This window comes from Eptatretus burgeri, chromosome 5, assembly GCF_056783735.1.
Source record: "Eptatretus burgeri isolate ZD-2024b chromosome 5, Ebu_testis_v1, whole genome shotgun sequence".
Classification (NCBI taxonomy): Eukaryota; Metazoa; Chordata; class Myxini; order Myxiniformes; family Myxinidae; genus Eptatretus; species Eptatretus burgeri.
In genome coordinates this window covers 44,557,239-44,577,129 of record NC_140965.1, presented here as the reverse complement: position 1 = coordinate 44,577,129, position 19,891 = coordinate 44,557,239, and the positions used below count along the sequence as shown (strand labels likewise).

At 43.3% G+C, this 19,891-nt stretch overlaps 1 protein-coding gene across 6 annotated transcripts in view; it reads right to left on the bottom strand.

The window, feature by feature from the left end:
- Positions 1–19,891, bottom strand: part of LOC147026339 (paired box protein Pax-5-like) — a 267,746-nt gene that overhangs the window by 49,513 nt on the left and 198,342 nt on the right. The window lies entirely within an intron of this gene.

Sequence of the window (19,891 nt, the reverse complement as noted above, 5' to 3'; positions counted from 1 at the left end):
TGTCTGTCTGTCTGTCTGCCTACAGACATCAGTTTATGATCGAGAAAACATAATTTCAAGGAATGTTATATTTCATACACCATAGAACACTAATCGGAACATGAATTGAATTTGGAAAAATGTATGGAATCTCGTCTCGATCGCACACACTCAGAGAGGAGTAAGGTAATTTTTGTAGTCTGTCTGCCTGTCTGGCAGTGAAACAAAATTGAAAATCATTCCAAACAAGAAACTTACTGTTTTTAGGGACGTCATAAAGGACACAAACAACAAGCACAAATAACTAATGTAACGTGTTAAATAAGATGGTGCAAATGGACGCTGCATCAATGGCGGTAAACATCAAAAAAGGCATTTTTTTCGACTTCCCTTAAAAAAACAAAATCTTTATTTTATTTACATTTAATTGCACATTGATATACTTGAACACTGTAGCGCACAATTGCCTTCTGGACACTTTCAAAAACCTTCCCTTTAGCAGTACTTGGACAAAATTACACCATTTTACATCACCTTGACCAATCAAATTTGCCGCTCACTCACTCTCTCAGCATTGGGGAATGTCGAGATTCAGACAAAATAGCTGAATAGCAGCTCGTAGGAAATATAGATTGTGCTCGCGTTTGTAATAACGACAAGTTTAAAAGATCCTTCCCATGTTCCATTTTCTCAAGACTGCACATGGTAAGGTGTTATACGAACTCTCTCATTTTAAAAGTTTTGCAAGCAGAGAAGCACATTAGTTTCGCTTGCAAAATTCGCTTCACCGTTAATATCTGTACACGTGACAATTTAGTAACAAAATCAATAACACGTGAATCAAGTACACGTGAAATTCTGCTGACACTTATTCAATGACATAAGAAGTAAAAGAAGAAACACTTTTCAACTTAACAATTTGGAAAGAGGGACAGGCCAAAAAGTGACTATTGAAATGATTACAATTTTAATGACAGTTATATCTTTGAACACGTCAGAGGATTTATCGGAAACTAAAAATAGTTGGGATGGTAATTACATTGTGAGTCTGAACAAGAAAATGATAAGACAAGGGTTTTAATAGCATCTTAAAGAGGGCTTTGAATGGATCCCTGTAAGTTCTCCAACATCTTTAAAGAGATGAGGACACACTTAGGATGAACTTTGAAAGAAAGCTTGCATATCACAGATCGCATGTAACACTAGAACGGCATTGTTAGAATGCATACCTCCACCAAGCTGAAAAATTTATATTTTGTATCCCACTGATAAGTCCGATCTGCTGATCTGAACCAAAATCAAATTGGGTTGTTCTTGTCACGTACCGAATTCATCCACCAAGTTTCGTCCGAATCCATTCACAACTTTTTGAAATATCATGCTTGAAATCGTTTTTGGCCCCATCTCTCAATGCTGAAGAATCACTATAAAAACTATAAATTTCACGTATTTATATCCGGATTCGGATCTTCACCAAAATCAAATAAGTTCGTCCTTGTCACACACACAACCTGTCCACCAAGTTTCGTCCGAATCCATCTCCAACATTTTGAGACATCATGCTATATATACATATATATATATATATATATATATATATATATATATATATATATATATATATTTTTTTTCTGTGTAGTTTTAAAGCCCGAACTCTCAATGGTGAAGCATCACTTTAAAAAATTCTACAATCCAGATCCGGATTCGGGTCTTCACCAAAATCGACTCATTTCGTGCTTAACACACCCAACCTGTCCCCCAAATTTTATTCAAATCCGTGCACAACTTTTTTGAGATATCCTCTTCACAGACAAACAAACAAACAAACAGACAGATAGGGGTGAAAACACAACCTCCGCCCACCTTCAGTGGCTGAGATGACAAGCATTTTTCTCATGTTCTTTCTAAGTGTATGTGAAATCAGTAAATGAGTGAATTGTGTGCTTTTTAAAACCATTCAAAATGGCTTGCAAGCCAAACACACCAATAAGAAAGCATAATATCGTCATTGTGTCCGTTCAATCAACACACAAAAACATAATAACCGAGTCTGTATCTTCTGGTATTAAAACCATGTAAGAGTTAAAGCCATGGGCGGACGCATCATCAACATTCCCTTTTTCGAAGTAAATGTATACAGACATATAGAAATTGTGTAAGCTATGGTGCATCAGTTGCAAGCATAGTCTCTCAGCCACATGGGTACACAACGAGTACATTAAAGGGGAACCAAAATGCTCAGACCACCTCGACGCTAATCTACACTTGATACCCTACAAAATAGATTTGATGTGTCTTTTTCTGATTTGCGATTTCTAAAGTAAGTAATTTTGTGATCGAAAGTCGAAATCTTCTTATTCACGCTGAGCCATGATGTTGCACCTGGAAGTCAACTGCCATGTTTGTATTGTCTCTGGATTACATTGTCGTACGATTCAACTCAAACGGCGAATAATTTTTGATTTTCTGCAAATATGCAGAGTCTATGCGTCCTTGGTAGTTGGAGTAATACAATCCGAGATGGTTTCATGCTACACCGATAGCTGAATCACCCGAAGTTTGCCAGAAATTGGACGCGGTTTGTCAGTAATACCCGAGTATGGATCGGGCCGACAAAATGTTCGCTTTTGTGCTCAGAACATTTTACAGAGCACTGTTATGAAACAACAGAGATGGCTAGATCTTGTGGTTATCCACCAAGATTGAGAGAGGATGCCATCCCCACGATTAAGAGGAAGAAACAACGTCGCTCAAAACTGTAAGATCATCTATACCCAGCTACCAGCACATGTACATGGGCAACTACTCCCCCTTCCACAATACCTACCACAAACACTCCCCCCTCCACCATCTGCCCACCATCACACACCCTCTCCCCCCTTTAGCACCACCTCCCCTTCCACTGGGGGCCGGACAGCGACACAGCACAACAAAGACACGGCACCACAGCACGGACATGACATAGCACGACCACAGACACAAATGGCGTCCCTGGAAATTATGGAATGGGACGATCCCACAACATACAAGACACCTGGTCAGCCTGCGATGATGGGACAAAGCATTCGTCACCCAATTTGTCCGCAGTGTCCGAGTGTGCCTGGGCGGTGTCCACACTGTGTCATGCCGTGTCTGTGCTGTGTTGTGCCATGTTTCTGCTGGAATAGTACAACTGATTTATCGCTGAATACAAATTCCTTCATAAATCGTCATTTGAACAGAAAAACAAAACCTACCAATCTGTAGTGAATATGCGACCAGCGTTTTCCACTTCACCAACATTTCCATTGTCGCCATCTTCTTCTGAATCACTTGCACAAGGCTCATCATGATAAGGCTCCATAATTCCCCCAAAAGTGTTTCCAAAAATGATTTTGTCTCCAATAGTTGCTTCAAAATCCCACTGATCATTTTCAAAATACTGAGAACTTTCAGAGTTGCTTATGACGGTGGAATCAGTATCGGAATCTGAGCTCAAAATATACTGTTTCTTTATGTAAGCCGCCACTTGGATCAAGGTGGGTTCAAAATGTGACGTCACTTGTGAAAATCGACACTCTCGGGCTTTTTTTCGGCACTTTGTGATTGGCAAAAAATTTGAAATTTTTTCCCTTCAAATTAGACCATGAATAATTTTCAATGGTTTTCAGAAGAAAAAAAAATATTGCATTAGGGTTCCCCTTTAAGCTCTTGGTATTTCTCTTTCAGGTATGTTGGGTGAGCTACCTGTGGCTTCAGGTATTTCTGTGTGTTTGGTCATATCGGTGATTTTGCACGTGTGGATCTGAAAAGACTCCTGATCAAGCAGGGCAACTGGTCTTATGTATACCCATTTACAAAAGTAACATCCATCTTCAATTCCCTGCACCACATAAGAGCTTTTACCATCATGCTCATCATCCGACCAGGCTCTCGGCAACCACTCTCAGGTTAACTGAAATGTACGTATGTGGGCATCAGATCACAGGCGTGCATGCTATTCTGTTATTTCACCTGCTTCTGGTGGTTATTTGTCTTAAGCACAGTCATCCAATGTGACCAAATATCTTCTCCCATAGATGTCCAAGAGTTAACACTTAACTTGCTCTAAGGTTTGTTACAGACATCTTGCCTAAGGCTTTGAAGAAGTGTGTGTTCATTCTGGGGTAAGCGAGTTGCTGCTAATCTCAAGGTCAAATTCTCTATCCAATCACCTTTCAAAAAATACGTTTGGCACCTTTTAAAGTCCATTTCTGGCATATGCTCCCCTCCATGCACTCGCTAACCTAAAAGTAACTCACCTCAGACTCCATTGAAGAAAAAGAAGGCAGAATATCTCAACTCCAATTTTTACCTCCAAAGATTTCTCAACACTTGGCTGCACCTGGATGGGTTTGAGGGTAGTGGAGTAGCAGCTGAAACCCAAAACCCTACCCAGGTTCCTCCTGATGACTCCATCTTTCCTCTTTACTTCTTTGGGTCCCTTCTGGGTCTTCCGTTTCATAGATGTGACAGTATTCTGGTTAACACGTCGGTATGGTTAAATATGTCAGTGATGTTCAGTCCACGTCTTTCAGCATATCTGTATTTTATATTTTAGCAATGGAGCCGAATCATGAGTGCTTACACTCTTTTTGGTGCAAGACTAGATTTAATGGTCATGATGATGTACTTCAACCTCATTTCCATATGTGTGGCGATGAAAGTTTGACATTCCATGAACAACTGCAACAATTTCATTTTCTACCTGGGCCCAGTTCCTTTCAGGTGAGGAGAGTGCATGTGACGCATGTACAATGGGGTTTCCATCTCTTTACAGTTCTATCTTTTTAACGTTACTCACTGGGATCAAAGTTGATGAGGACTGGAGCAGTCGTTATATTTTACTTAGTTATCTGGAGTGCTCCATCGCAGGATGATAACCAGTTCCAGGATATATCCTTTCCGGTGAATTGATGTAATGGCTCAAGGTCACATGCTGGATTTAGAAGATATGTGGTTAAACACCGAACCATTCCGCAGACATTTTACACCTGGAACATCAGTTGACGTCAGCATCTTCAGAATAGCATCTTCCTGAGAATTGTAAGCCTTGATGTTTTTTTAGCAGTGATATGACCCATGAAATAGACTTGCATATCCAATATATAAAGCTGAGTTTGCATCTGTGGGTGGATGTGTGGGTCTGTGGGTGGGTCATAAGCACCTCCCATTCTGCAGGCCATACCTTCCTGCTCCTTTCCCTCCAGCCGTCCAGAAATCGATGCCATCTTTTTCGCTACATATAGCTCAGCTTGTTTAAAGGCCTCTAGTGTACATTTGAAGACTGAACAATGCGTATTCTATGATTAAATGAAGATACCGTTTTGAGGAAACAAAGGTACATTTTAATTACAACTCAAACGAGGTAAGGTATGTTTTGTCCAACGGTCGCAGCAGCGGTCTAATATAAACCGCCCAATGAAGGTACATTCATTCTCAAATGCAGAGGAAAGAAAATAATGATATTTCATAAAACAAAACTTTGTGGGATGTTAAACACCGTTACTTTTTGTCTGCCAGACAGTGAGGTGTTGCTTCTAACTCAATGTTTGCTTCCCAAAATTTGCAATGTCTGTTACAAGAGAAATTGCATCCCATGTTTGCTTCCGTATGAGGTATGAAAAAGGACATCCCTACACATGACATCATTATACAGCGGACTTTTTAAGAAGATAATTATGCTGCAATAGCAGGAATGCACTAATAATTTGAGCCTTTTCTTCCCTCTTTTTCAGAGATCCTTCCTCCCTCACCCTCCCTCCACATCCTCATTCCTCTTTCTTTCCATTGCAGCACCCCTCCCTCCCGGAGTGAACAGTATAGCGACATGTGGTGAGGCTTCACTTTCTCCCCCCCCCCCCCCACCACCACTACTTGCTCCCTCCCACTCTCTCTCTCTTTCCCACCCCTCTCTGTCTCTGCCCCACCCCTCTCTGTTTCTTCCTTCCCCCCCCTCACTCGCTCTCTCTCTCCCTACCCTTCTCTGAATATTCCCATCAGCAAAGCGACCCCGCATTGCCTGGCAATGCCGAGTACCTCTGCTCGTCTGTTATAAAACTCACATTTTAATCATGCAGCTGTATCTGCCTCTCATGGTATCGTTTCCACAGCTCTTAAAGTTTTTCATCCACAGCTAACTCACTCAACCTCATCTCTCATTCTGTCATTACCATACAGACATGTGATCTGCAATGCTGTCTCGAACTTGGTTTCGCTGTCTCTGAAAAGTTTCACTGCTAACTTTGAGAGTCGGAATGGTAACCAAGCTCATCATTACCTCCATCTTTTCCGAGCTTTTCATCCAATGCCTGGTGTTGGCTTAATGGTTAGGGCGATGGGCTTTGGACACTAGGGTCCTGAGTTCAAATCCAGGTTGAATTGAAAATCCAAATCCAGGTTGAAAATCCAGGTTGAAAATCCAGCTGTTGAATTAATACCAGGTGTGGTTAACTGGTAACAACTGTGGTTAACAACTCGGCCTGTCATCCTTCCGAGGTCGGCAAAATGAGTACCAGCATACTGGTATACTGTGTCGGAGTGGCGACTCGTAGCTCGTCCAGGATTGCGCCCAATAGCCAAGGAGACTGCTTAAGCAGCACCAACGCTCTGTACGGAGTATGGTCCCAATCTCCTTCTCCTCCTCCTTGACAGTAAGTAAGAGAATAAAAGATACATTAAAATCATAATATTAGTTAAAATCACAATTAGGTTAATTCAAATCAAGTGTGTAAATTATTTACACAATTAATTATCATGGGCCTCTTGGCAAAAACAAATTTACAGCCAGAAAGATACAGGGGCCTTCACCACGGTTCCAGGAAAGCTTCTCGGCCGAGGCCCAAGTACAGGATCTCATATGACGTGAATTGTATTCCCACCGGCTTGTAAATGTGCAATAAAAATGTTTAAATCAAGATTGTATATTTAGTTATGAGCACTTTGCTTTGTTTATGTAATGTATCATGAACAAAGAAAGGTATTTCAGTAAATCGCTGCATTTTGTATTGAATAGCTTTGTTTCATACATAGCAAATATTTAATAAAAGTTGGACCTGCTCCCAATATTTTATGCCTCCCCATTTTTCAGGGTCACTGCTGTGGAAATCTCAGGTCAGTAGTTTATGCAGATCCTCAAAAATGCAATTGGATTGTTTTCTTTTCCAAAACAGCAATTGAGCTAACCACCTGGGTCAGCTCCTCCAAAGGAAACAAGATGCCCTTTGCCACTAGGCAGTCCAACTCCCATTTAACATTCTCTCTGAGTGCTTGTGGTCGGTCCCTCAGGGCCACTACCTCAGGTGGTACACTTGGGTCAAGCTTGAAGTGCAACTCTCCAAGGTCACCCGGTACTGTTTCACTCGAGTTTCCACAAATGTTCTACGTGTGGCTGCTATCGACCCGTGCAATGAATTAATTCTGATAGGTTTGAACAAGCCCATATCAGTAAGAGTTTGGCGGCTCAATAGATAACTCAAATCATTGCTCACAATGATGAACTTGACATTATGGCTGCCCCCGATTTTGATATTCATCATTTTTAACAGGGCTTTGCCAACTATTTTTATTCTGCTACAATTCCACGTGGTTAGCTTAATGTTGATTAGCCTGATCTGAAAACTGTGCACAAGTCATAATGCTATGGTATTTCCAGTGGTTGTGGTATCTAATAGGAAATGCACCTCCTGTCTGTTGACATGCATTAAAGCAGCTAGACATGTGTTGTTGGTGCTAACTGTAGCCAGTCAGTGTGTATCATCAGATTTGTAAGTGGCAGGGACTTTATCAGATGATGTACTTACACTGAAAATTTCAATTTTTGCATTTTGTGCTGAAAATTGTTTCTCCTACCATAGTTGTTGTACTTTCTCCCTCCCTCCCCTCCATACCAGTGTGACCACTCATTTTCATAAATGCCAAGGTGAGCCAATGAAAAAAGCCAACAATTCACAAGGTTTCGGAAAAGCGATGATAATAGAAAACCTATACGCCAAGAAAACCTATAAAAAACCAAGACGCCAAGGTGAACAACCAATAGCCAAGATCTTGTGAAAAAAGCCAAGGAGTGGTCACACTGCTCTCTACCCCTACATGGAAGGACATTTTTCTTTCACCCTCTCATTAATTTTTTTTTTTGTATACCTTGTCGAGGCTCGTGTGAGAGAAAACACACAACGCACAGCAAGGGGGGCATGAGACAAGAGCGATGGGAGTGGGAAGGACAAAACAGTGGGGAACAGAGACATTAGGAGATCTGTGGAAGGGAGAGGGATGGGGTGGGGAACATGGGGAATACAAGATGGACATTACAGGGACTTTCAGGAAGGAAAGCAGGGAATTTGAAGGAGGTGGGCTTCGGTGGATTATCGGGGGTAGAAAAGATCGAGGATTTGGATGGGGGATGATAAGAGGTGGTGGTGAACAGCTGTTTTGAAGGCCTGGAGGGAAGAATGAGATTGAATAGTGAGGGAGTTTATTCCAAAGGTGAGGAAAAAAGAGGAATGAAAGAGTGAAGGTGAGCAGTGATTCGTGATTTTGGGAGTTTTACCAGAAGGGGATTGTTGGCGGACATTGAGCGCCCTGCGGAAATGTGGGGACAAATCGCAGAGAGAGAGAGAGAGAGCAGGGGGGCGAGGCTGGAGATGAGATGGTAGAAGACAGAAAGACCACCGACCAACCTGCGGTGAGAGATTGAGAAGCCCAAAGACTCAGCTTCATTGCGGGAGATGCCAATGATCCGAAACCAAGCTGATCTGTGAAATGCCTTGGTTTCCACAGCGTGAAGCCAAGAAAGGTGGGAGGCAGGAGCACCAGCCCAGAGGGGAGAGCAGGACTCCATCAGGCTGCGGACGAAAGCTTTGTAAGTGGTCAGGAGCTCAGGTGGGCTGAGGTGGGACTTTGCACGACAGAGGTTCCCAGTCAGCGACTGGCTTTGGAGGCGAGGTTTGAAATGTGGCTTTCCCAGGAAAGATCATGGCAGATAGTGAGACCCAGAAGCTTGAAAGAAAGGACTTCTTCAAGAGGATTGTTGAGAAAGTGGATGGGGTGGGGGGGGGGGTTGTAAACGGTACTTTCGGAGAGACGCAGTGAGAGTGTGAGATTTGTCCGGATTGAAAGACATGTTCCACGTGTTGGACCAGTTTGTGATTTTATCCAGATCTGCAGTGAGCGAAGAAGCTGCTGCTTGCCGGTCTGAGGGATGACAGATGGTACGGCAGAGGGTGGAGTCATCAGCAAAGAGATATAGAGGATTTTCCAGAGAGTTGGAGAGATCATTGATGAAAACCAGAAAAAGAACAGGGCCCAGAACACTACCTTGAGGAACTCCAGCCTGGACAGGAAGGGGGGGGGGTGAAAGAACTCCATTTCGGACCAAACGTTGACTGCGACAGGAGAGGAAGTCTGTGAGCCATGAGTGGAGATGGCCATGGATACCATATGAAGAGAGTTTGGTGAGCAGGGCTGAGTGCCAGACCGTGTCAAAACCACATGATATGTCCAGGGATACGGCTCAGACTTCATGTCTGGCAGTGAGGACCTCCATCCATTGTTGGGAGAGCAGCAGCAGCATATCCAGGGTGGAGTGACCTGGTCTGAAACCAAATTGATGATCGGAAATCAAGCCATTGGAGAAGAGGACGGATTTAATGTCTAAAGCGATGATGGATTCTATAACCTTGCTGATGATTGGGAGAAGGCTGATTGGTCTGTAGTTGCAGGAATCTGTTTTTGCACATTTTTCATGCAGGGCAGTAATGTTTGCTGATTTCCAAGCAAATTGCAGATGACCTTGACAAATGAGAGGGTGAATAGAACAGAGAGAGGGTGAGCAAGAGCAGAAGAGCAGGTTTTGAGGACACGTGGGCTGATGCCGTCTGGACCGGTTGCAGAATCTGAGTCGAGGTTTGACAGCACGCTCTCCACCTTGTCAGGAGAAAAGGACACAGAGTCCAGGGACAGTTGGCTGTGACTGGGTAAGGTGGGTAGAGAAAGTGATGGGTTTTGGACACAAGATTTAGCTGCAAACACCGAGTTTCGGCATTCAGCTTTTTCACGTGCGGTATCAGCAGTGCGGCCATTTGAGGTAAGGGAGGGGCTGGAGGGGGGACATACACCAGAAACAAATTTGATTAGATGCCACCAGGATTTTGAGGAGGGAGAGAGGTTTGAAAGTTCAGACTTGAGCAGAGAAAGAAGTTGTTTTCTGGCTCTCCTGAGGGTAGATACACACTTCTTCTGAGCTTTATGGAAGGAACTGAGATTGCCCTCAGTTGGGTTTGCTTTCCATGAGGTAAAGGCAAGTTGTTTCAGGACAGCTGCCTCGCCACAAGCTTCAGTAAACCAAGGGCGGGAGGGAGGGTAGGACAACTGAAGACGAGAGGGGATAAATCTGTGCATGAGGGAGATCAAGTTTCTTTGAAAGAATTCCCAGGATGAGTTGATGTTGGAGAAAGTAGCGATAGGAGACCAGTCTATAAGTTTGATGGCTGCTTGGAGACCCTGTCAGTCGGCTTGAGTGAAATGCCAGACTTGACGGCGCTGATGTGGTTCTCTGATAACAGCCAGAGAGATGTCCACTTTGACAAGGTGTGGTCAGAAGAACTGATTGGAGCTGAGGAAGGACAGCAGATATTGTCAGGGAAATTTGTCAAAATCAGATCCAGAAGAGATGGAGTACCATTGTTTGAGATCCGGGTCGGGAAGTTGACCGATTGAGTCAGTCCCAATGAGTCGCAGAAAGCTTTTGCTGAGGTGCCATGACAGGTGAGAGAGGTACCCACACCTAGCCAACTGGCATGATGACAATTGAAGTCGCCACATATGAGGAAGAGAGAGTTTGGATGAGAAGATATAAGTTGGTCCATTTTTTCGGATAGTGAGGTGTAGATGGGTCATCACTGTTTGGTGGACGGTACAGTACACATATAAACATGAGGTGGGAGTGGAGGGGAAGCCGTAGCCAGAGGTATTCCTGGGGGAGTGGGGGAGTGGGGGAGTGAGGGCAGTGCATCGAGAGTGAGGAATAGAGTCTTTGATGAAGAGAGGAACTCCTCCACCATGACGAGGCTCAGGTCTGTCATACAGAAGGAGGGAGTAACCAGGGAGAGATACTTGGGAGTCAGACACGTCTTGGGGGAGGAAAGCTTCTGTTAGGCAGATTATGTCTGGTTTCTCAGTGGCAACCTGTATGGAAAGATCTGAAAGTTTTGAGCGAAGGCCCTGGATATTTGAGGTCCACACTGTTAATGAAGAGGGAGGGGAGGAGGCTTTGGGTGCAGGGGGTGGGAGGGGAGGTGGAGGGTAGGAGAAGGGACGAGAGGGGGGGTAAGTATGTTGTTGAAAGAGTGTGGGGGATTACAGAATAGCTATAGGAGGGGGCCATATGAGGAGAAAACGCTCTGTGGTGCTGGGAGAGAGGGTGGTCAAGAGAGGGGGAAGAAGGCAGTTGAGGATTTGAGGAGTTGGAGTGAAGAGATGGAGGTGAGAGGGCAGTGGAAGGAGGAAGCTTTGTGGATGAGAGGGGGGGCAACTTTGAGAAGGATAAGTGAGGGGGTGAATAGTGGGGGAAAGGTGAGGGGGGAGTTTTTGAGAGAGGTGAGAGGGAGGCTTGGAGAGAGAAGAATGTGATGGTTGCTTTGAGAGTGAGAGTGAGGGGTGAGATGGGTGAGTTGGCACTGAAATTCGAAAAAAAAGAATGGTTGATGGAAAGCGAACATTCATAGCAAACTGGGGTTTTTAAAAGTTTTAGGTCAGAGATGCGATTTAACACAATTCTTGATGGATGCAATAAAGGCGAATTCAGAGAATGGAGAGAAGAAACACTGTAACAGTTGGATTTTTTACGCAAGGTATGAAGGAGAGGTCGAAATGAGAGCAATTTGTTTAAATAGTAGAAGAGTAGTGCATTATGATACAGTAAAGAGCACCACATGTGTGAAAGAGGAAGATGAAACATTGTAAGAGATCGTTTTTATTATTATTATAATTGTTTGAGAGAGTTTTCATCAGATTGGGTCATGGAAGTGTAGAAAAAATCGTGAGGTGAATGGTGAAATTGGATAGGTAAATGCAGGGGGTCGAAGCAGATCACGTGGTTACTGGAGAAGCACTTGGCTCTGGGAGGTGTGTCGTCAAAAGTGAAATTATTTATTTTAAATAAGGATTGCGTAACATTTGGAAAAGGGAAGGTTTAAGTAAAATCGTGGAAGTGTGTGGTGAATTTGGACAGAAAACACAGTGTGAAGCTGCTGGGTCGATGAAAAGTACCAGGAAGAGAAGAGAGAGACACGTGGTTTCAGGAGGTGTAGAGATCAAAAGGATACAAGATCGAAAGAAAGGAAGATTATTATTTTTTGATGTATTTTTGAAGAACATGTAAGATTCGGGAATGGAAGGTTGTAGATCAGAAGAAATCGTGAAGGTAATGGCGAGAGAGGGTCAGCTCAGTAGAATAAAGATGGTGTGCCGACAGGAGGAAGAAGAAGAATAAGAGGATGAAGAAGAAGAAGAATCGAGAATTGTGAGTGTGCAAGGAGAAAGGTCGTTTTTTTATTTTATTTAAGACAAGAAATAGTGTTTAGTTGGGAGGGATGGGGGACGATGGGAAAGTGGCGAAGATAGAAATTGAAGGTAATGGGGAGAAAATATAAATAAACACGATCGTACACCGCGGGGAACGATGGGTAGGCCTTATGCACTCTGTAAGACAAGGTCGACGAAAACTCACAAAATAGCACGGTTTTTGAAACAAAACCGAACTAGGAACACACAGTAACATGCAGGTAAGAAAATAAACAGTTAAAACGGGACAGATAACGACCGGAAACTTAACTTTGAGATCGTCAGCAGAGAGCCCTGAAAGAGACCTGCCAACACTCCAAACCCAGAACCAGAACCCAGCACCGGAACAATTCACCAACAGACACCACTCTCTTTCGTAGTGCTGCTTATCTAATGAGGAATTTATTTGGCATGCTGAGTTGCAGAACGATTTTGTTTTGGTAGTGGACACTTCGTGGTAACTGTTTCAATTTGTCACACTTGCTGCCCCAGACTCATCTCTTTGGTGCATTTAGCTGTAAGCTCATGAGCACAACATATGTCTGTTGTTTTTTTTTGAATAAAGATGAGTGTTATGCAGTAACAACTCCTGGAACTTGCCAACACAGAGAATACTTTTATGAATATATTATTAATGAATCTTTTTATATTATAATGAATCATATTAATGAATCTTTTTAAGCAAAATTGCATTGCTCAGCTCATACTTGGCATTTGAGAACAAAAGTGTCAAGATTCATCAAACGGAAAATTGCTGAAAATAAAAGCTTGAGAACTTCATTTTGGCGAAGAATGGAATGTGCTTCATGAAGCTATAACATGACCTCTGGATCATTTATATCTTCCTGAGTGACAAATTCAAATTGATCTTATATTTCAACTACCTGAGGAACACTGCAATGCAGTATCATGGCCATCCAGTTCTTGGGTTTGATGTTGTTTTGCTGGCAGTCATATATATATATATATATATATATATATATATATATATATATATATATATATATATATATATATATATATATAATATCATTCTCTGACCTTGCGACAGACATGACTTATCATTGTACTTGACCACAGACCATTGATGACTCCAGAATGGATTTGGTAAAGCAGGAGATAATATTCTGTGTGGCAGACAGCGCTTTTCGCTCCCAGCGTTGTGCAGCAAGGGCTGTATGGGACACGGTGCTGGCGCTTTCACCACTCATGGTTTGGAGTCGCATCGTAGCTGATGTATGTATATATATATATATATATATATATATATATATATATATATATATATATATATATATATATATATATATATATCCAAATGGTATTTATATTTGCAGAAATTCTCCACCAGAAAACCATCAGTCAAATCCAATGGAGGTGATAGGTGAATCCTTGCCTAGGCCATCTTCATAATCATCTCAGCAAACCACCAGTTTGTATCATCAACATCAAAGCTGCCACCATGATAAGATATACCACTAACTAGGATGTATTTACACTTTTATTAACAACAGAAGCAAATAAGGTGTGACATCACACAGGATGATGGGCTTGAGTGCGACTAAACTGATATCTGCGAGAATATTGTATGAATGAAGACCTGCAGATGCTGCAGAGAAGGTCCTAGAATTGCTCAGTGATCATTTTAACATTTCTACTCTCAAGTTATCGGTGTCTTGGAGGATTTAAAAATGGATGGAATTTAATGGCTGAGAAGTGAGTTGGGTGATCTTCAAGCTAAGGAGCTCTCTACTCTTAAATGAGATAAACTATCTCTCTCTCTCTCTCTCTCTCTCTCTCTCTCTCTCTCTCTCTCTCTCTCTCTCTCTCTCTCTCTCTCTCTCTCTCTCTCTCTCTCTCCCTCTCTCTGATTCGGTTAGTATTCTGTTGGCCAACTTCGCAGTCCAGCTTTACCAAGAGCCAACCATTGTCAGCACGATAACTACCAATCATCTCTCCCACTCCATGAAACCTTGCCAGGCCAGGCCAGCTGCTGCTCCAAACATTCAGCTGCTGCAACCACACTCTGGCTACCAGAGCTTCTTCGTGACGTTTTATCTCAAACCCACAGATGCATCATATCTCTTCACCAATGTGTGAGCTTCACCATTCATGAATGCTCTTGTGAGCCAAAGAGTGATCCATTGCTGGATTGTTGGTCTGTTCTTCCGGCATGCTGTGTGGACCTCACATATCATAAGTGTGCTTTCAAAACACCATCGGATAGCAACGACTATGAATGATGGTCAATGGATGCTGGTCATATTTCCAAATGACCAGGACATGCTAGCTGCAAATCCCCTCTGGACACTCATTTGGTTGAATTACAAAGAGAAAGATCTGCAAATTTCTGTCTTTCCTCTACTTTGACTATGCCATGTCACGGCAAAGTAAGCTTGTTGCTTACAACATCATTCTTTTTCAAGCCATACCTAAACCCTAAATTAAACAGTAATTCTCAACCTTCAACATGCTAAATTACAATCTTAATTAAATCATTGATGCATCAAACATTTTCCACTGAATGTATCTGCAATCAACAATAAAAAGTAATCAAACCCACTCTCTATTCACAGCAAGTAAAAATCAAAAGATAACCAAAGGCAATTGATGGGATTTTTGCCATTCACATAGCAATATGTAAAACACTCTTCAACTAAAATCAGGACCAAGACTATAACAGCACTCAGTGGAGTGCATACCTCCGCCAGGCTGAAGAGTTTACGTTTTGTATCCCACTGATAGGCCGGATCTGCATCTGGACCTCAACCAAAATGTAATCAGCTTGTTCTTGCCAACTCCCAAAATCATCCACTGAGTTTCGTCATAATCTGTCTACAATTTTTTTTAAATATCAGAATACATTGATAAACTGTCAGACCCAGCTATTCGCAGATTCGCTATTCATGGACCCCGCACATTTGCAATTTATAAAATGCAAACTGGTTCGACATTCGCAGCCCTGTGCTTTGCATATTCACGAGCCCAAAAAAACGTATCTTCGATGAACCGCATACATAATACAGTTCTACAGCATATCTTCCACCAGCCATGCATAGAGCAACTGAATGTACATACTGTACAGTACTGGAGGCAAAAGCATATCTTCCACCAGCCATAGCATATCTTTCAGCGAGCAGCATGGCATATCCCACCATTCACACTATAAACCGAGCTGTGCGGCTTGTTCCATCATTCATGCTATAAACACGCTTCACCACATCTACTACCCGCTGCTGTGTAAAACGTTGTCCCCCACGAGTCACACAATTAAAAAGCTTCACCGCATTTATTACAAACTGCTGAAGATGTCCCTACCCCCCCCCCCCCCCGACCCGCCTCGCGAGTTACACAATTAAAATGTTTCACCACATCCATCATCTGCTTCATAAAATGTTAGCATCTGCTGACAAACCCCACAAACCATGGGCAGACTACTCACCCCTCCTGCAGCTACCCACAATTCCTGCATGACTACTTATGTGCAGCATGTCCTGGGTCTCAATCATTCTTCACGTCCCGTTGCCTTGACCGGTGTTTTGCCTCTCGTTCTGTTCATTTGCTCATTGATCAAACATAGCTCCCAAGTGCAAGACCAGTACAAGAGATGCATTAACTGCGAAGAGGCAGACAAAAGTGATGAGTCCAAGTCACAAAGTGGAGGTGCTGGGCTGGTTGTCAAGAGGACAGAGTGTGGCCTCTGTGGGTGGACACAATGGAGTAAACAAATCCAACATTCGCGACATACGGAAGAATGAGAAGGCAATCCGAGAAAGGGTTGCGGCGAGCACTGTACAGAGCAGCAAACTGGTCACCCACGTCTGGGATGTCCACATAGAAAGGATGGAGAAGGCTCTCAGTGTATGGATTGAGCACAACACGCAGAAGAACATGCTTTTAAGTGAACCTCACATTCACACAAAGGCGATGCGTATCTACGTGCATCTGGCTGGCGGGGGTGGTGCTAGCATGAGTGATGCAGATAAGAGCGATGCAGGTATAAGTGGCCACAGTCTATTCCAAGCGAGCAGGGGATGTCTTGACCGCATCAAGAAGCACTGCAGTATCCACAACATCAAACTGACAGGTGAGTGTGCCTCTGCAAACCACGAGGTGGCCGAAACTTTCCCTGCTCAACTCATCAAGGAGAAGGGGTACCTGCCAGAGAAGGTGTTTAAAGCTGACGAGACCGGACTGTTTTGGAAAAAATATGATAATGTGAACATTTATCTCGAAGCATAAGGGGACAGCATCAGGATTTAAGGCCGCAAAGGACCGGTTATCTCTTTTCCTCTGCACAAACACAACAGGGGATTGCATGACGAAGCCCACAATGCTGTACCATTCCCTGAACCAGGGTGCTCTCAAGGGCAAGAACAAGCAGGAGGAAACAAGTTTCCTTTGGAGGAGCTGACTCATGTTTTAGGGGGCCAACAGGAGAGCGTGGGTGATGGCAGCAATTTTCATGGGCTGGTTCCATAATTGTTTAGTTCCTCAGGTGGATAGGTACCTGACGGAACAAAACCTTGTGTTCAAGGTTCTCCTGTTTGTCGATAGCGCTCCTGGCAGTGTGTCTTCTGTATATGTATATATGTATATGTATATATGTGTGTATATACATATATATATATATATATATATATATATATATATATATATATATATATATATATATATATATATATATATATATATATATATATATATATATACACACACACACACACACACATAGACATACATACATTAATAAATGGCAGTGTGTGTGTGTCTCCTCCATAATGCCAAAGCCATGGAAACTAGCAGCCTGAAACTTTGCATACATATTTAGGGAACTCCAAGGAAGTGCATTACTAAAAATTGGATGTTTGGGTTCATTAAAACACCCCTTTTAAATATAATTAACGACTTTATTTAATTACATCCTTTATCAGGCAATCCTCAGCCACCTCGCTCTCTGGGGTCTCAAGTTGTATCCTGGGTTCCCTTGCTGGGGACCGAAGCCGCCATGTTTTTTGGTCTGCTCAACCACAGCTTGACTTGGAACAGGCCACAATGATTTCTTCATGATAAAGTTTTTTTTTCACTTTCCTCACTCATATTATCGAACGCCTGTTCATCAAAGCTACGAATCGCTGGGTGCATTGCAATGGTTATAAACATCTGGAGATGCCAGCGTTTGTGGCTTTATTTAATTTCTGCGCATACGATAATCTCAAGAATCTCTTAAACTAAGATGAATTACAAAACTTAAGCTCTAGATTTGAACTCAGCAGCAGTTCCAACGCAAGAAAAGTGTTCATTTGTCCAATTATGACATTGCTTGGGTGTTTCTGGGTGCATAGTTTTATCGACGGCAATTCGTAATCGCTTGCCAAGCCAGGCGTTCCATTAGAGTGCTTGCTTGAGTGCTTAATCGACTTTACTGAGCTGTACAGTTCGTGCCAGTCAATCGCGGTCCAGTTCATGTCCCGATCGGGATGTACAGTCGAGATGTCCTCGCTCCTGTTTCCAAAGTATTTGGTTTTCGGCTTTGCTTTACAAAGGTTATATGTTTCTCCTTGTGAGTTTCAAGGCAAAATATATTTGATAATATAACACCTGATCTCTGAAGCGTTTGCCATATAAACTTCTTCTTCTTCTTCTTCTTCTTTCGGCTGCTCCCGTGAGGGGGTCGCCACAGCGGATCATCCGTATGATCTGCATAGTGATTTGGCACATGTTTTACGCCGGATGCCCTTCCTGACGCAACCCTGGTCGCCTCTTACGACACAGGGATAAGGTACACCTATTTTAACCGGGGTATACACCGGCCCAGTATACTGGTACTCATTTCGCTGACCTCGGAAGGATGACAGGCTGAGTCAACCCCCTGGTGTATTAATTCAGTGGCCCAACGGGGCTTGAACTCAGGACCTATTGGATCCCAAGCCGCTGCCCTAACCACTGCGCCAACACCAGGCTAGCGTTTGCCATATAAACATGTTTTTTAAATTCCTAAGCCAAATATTTTTTCCACCCATCACACGCAGCTATTTATAACCATTAATGTTTGTGAGCATCTCCCTGAAACATCTATATAAATGCAACGTTGCTTTTCAGTGAAAGCTACTCAAGGTTTTTGGGTTGTATATGAATCGTACTGTAGTCAGTAATCACACCGACTCCAACCTGCCGATTCCCGAAAAAATTGTCGATATCGGCCAAGCACGTGTGTGTGTGTGTGTGTGTGTGTGTGTGTGTGTGTGTGTGTGTGTGTGTGTGTGTGTGTGTGTGTGTGTGTGTGTGTGTGTGTGCGCATGTGTTGTTCATAAAGCATAACATATTCTCTCTGCTAACACCCCTACCCCCAACCCTCTCTCCCTTTGTCCCATCCTTGCTCTACCCCCTCCCAATGCAGTGCAGCACCTTCCTCCCACACATCTCACCCCCACCCCCTCTCTCTCTCTCTCTGGAAGTATCCGGATGGTCGTTATGTCCAGGTGGGGTTTTTCTCCAGACGTGTCCAGGTGGTGTTTATGGCCGGATGGGAGTTTGGCTCCAGACATATACGAGCAGTGTTTGTCTCTGGATAGCTTGGCTCAGGATGCGTCTGGGCGGTGTTTGTCTCCGGATGTGTCCGAGCGGTGTTTGTCTTCGTACGCATCTGGGCAGTGTTTGTCTCCTGACCCATCTGGGTGGGAGTTTATCTCCAGACAGCTTGGTTCCAGATGCGTTCTGGTGGTATTTATGTCCGGGAGGGAGTTTGTCTCTGGACATGTCTGGGTGGTGTATGTCTCTGGATGGCTTGGTTCCGGATGCATCGGGGTGGTGTTTGTCTCCGGATGGTTTGGCTCCGGATGCGTCCGGATGGTGTTTGTCTCCAGACTGTGTTTATCTCCAGAAATGTCCGGGCGGTGTTTGTCTCTGGGTGGTATTTATAGTATGACCAGTAAAAAATAGATTTCATACATTATTCTGTTTCCATCTTCACTGTTATTCTATGCAGAATCATTTTGATGAGACAGTATGAATCATAATTAATGCTCCACCATACTCTGCTTTCCCTTCCTCTCACCTCTTGCTGCCTTCCCTTCTCCCACCCCTCTTTAGTCTCCATGCCTCCTCACTCCCCCGCCCCTCTGCGTCTCCCTCCTCTCCCCCCCGCCCCCCCCTCAGTGTTCCTATCAGCGAAGAGACGGGTGGTATTTGCTCCTCTCTAATATATAAAGCTCTTTCTCACCACTTCCTGACTGACTCACTCACGCATGACTGATATTAAAGATTGGTACTTTCTGGGTAACATAGAAAGCTGAAATTTTCCATGGGAATGGACATCAAAGCTGTTATATTG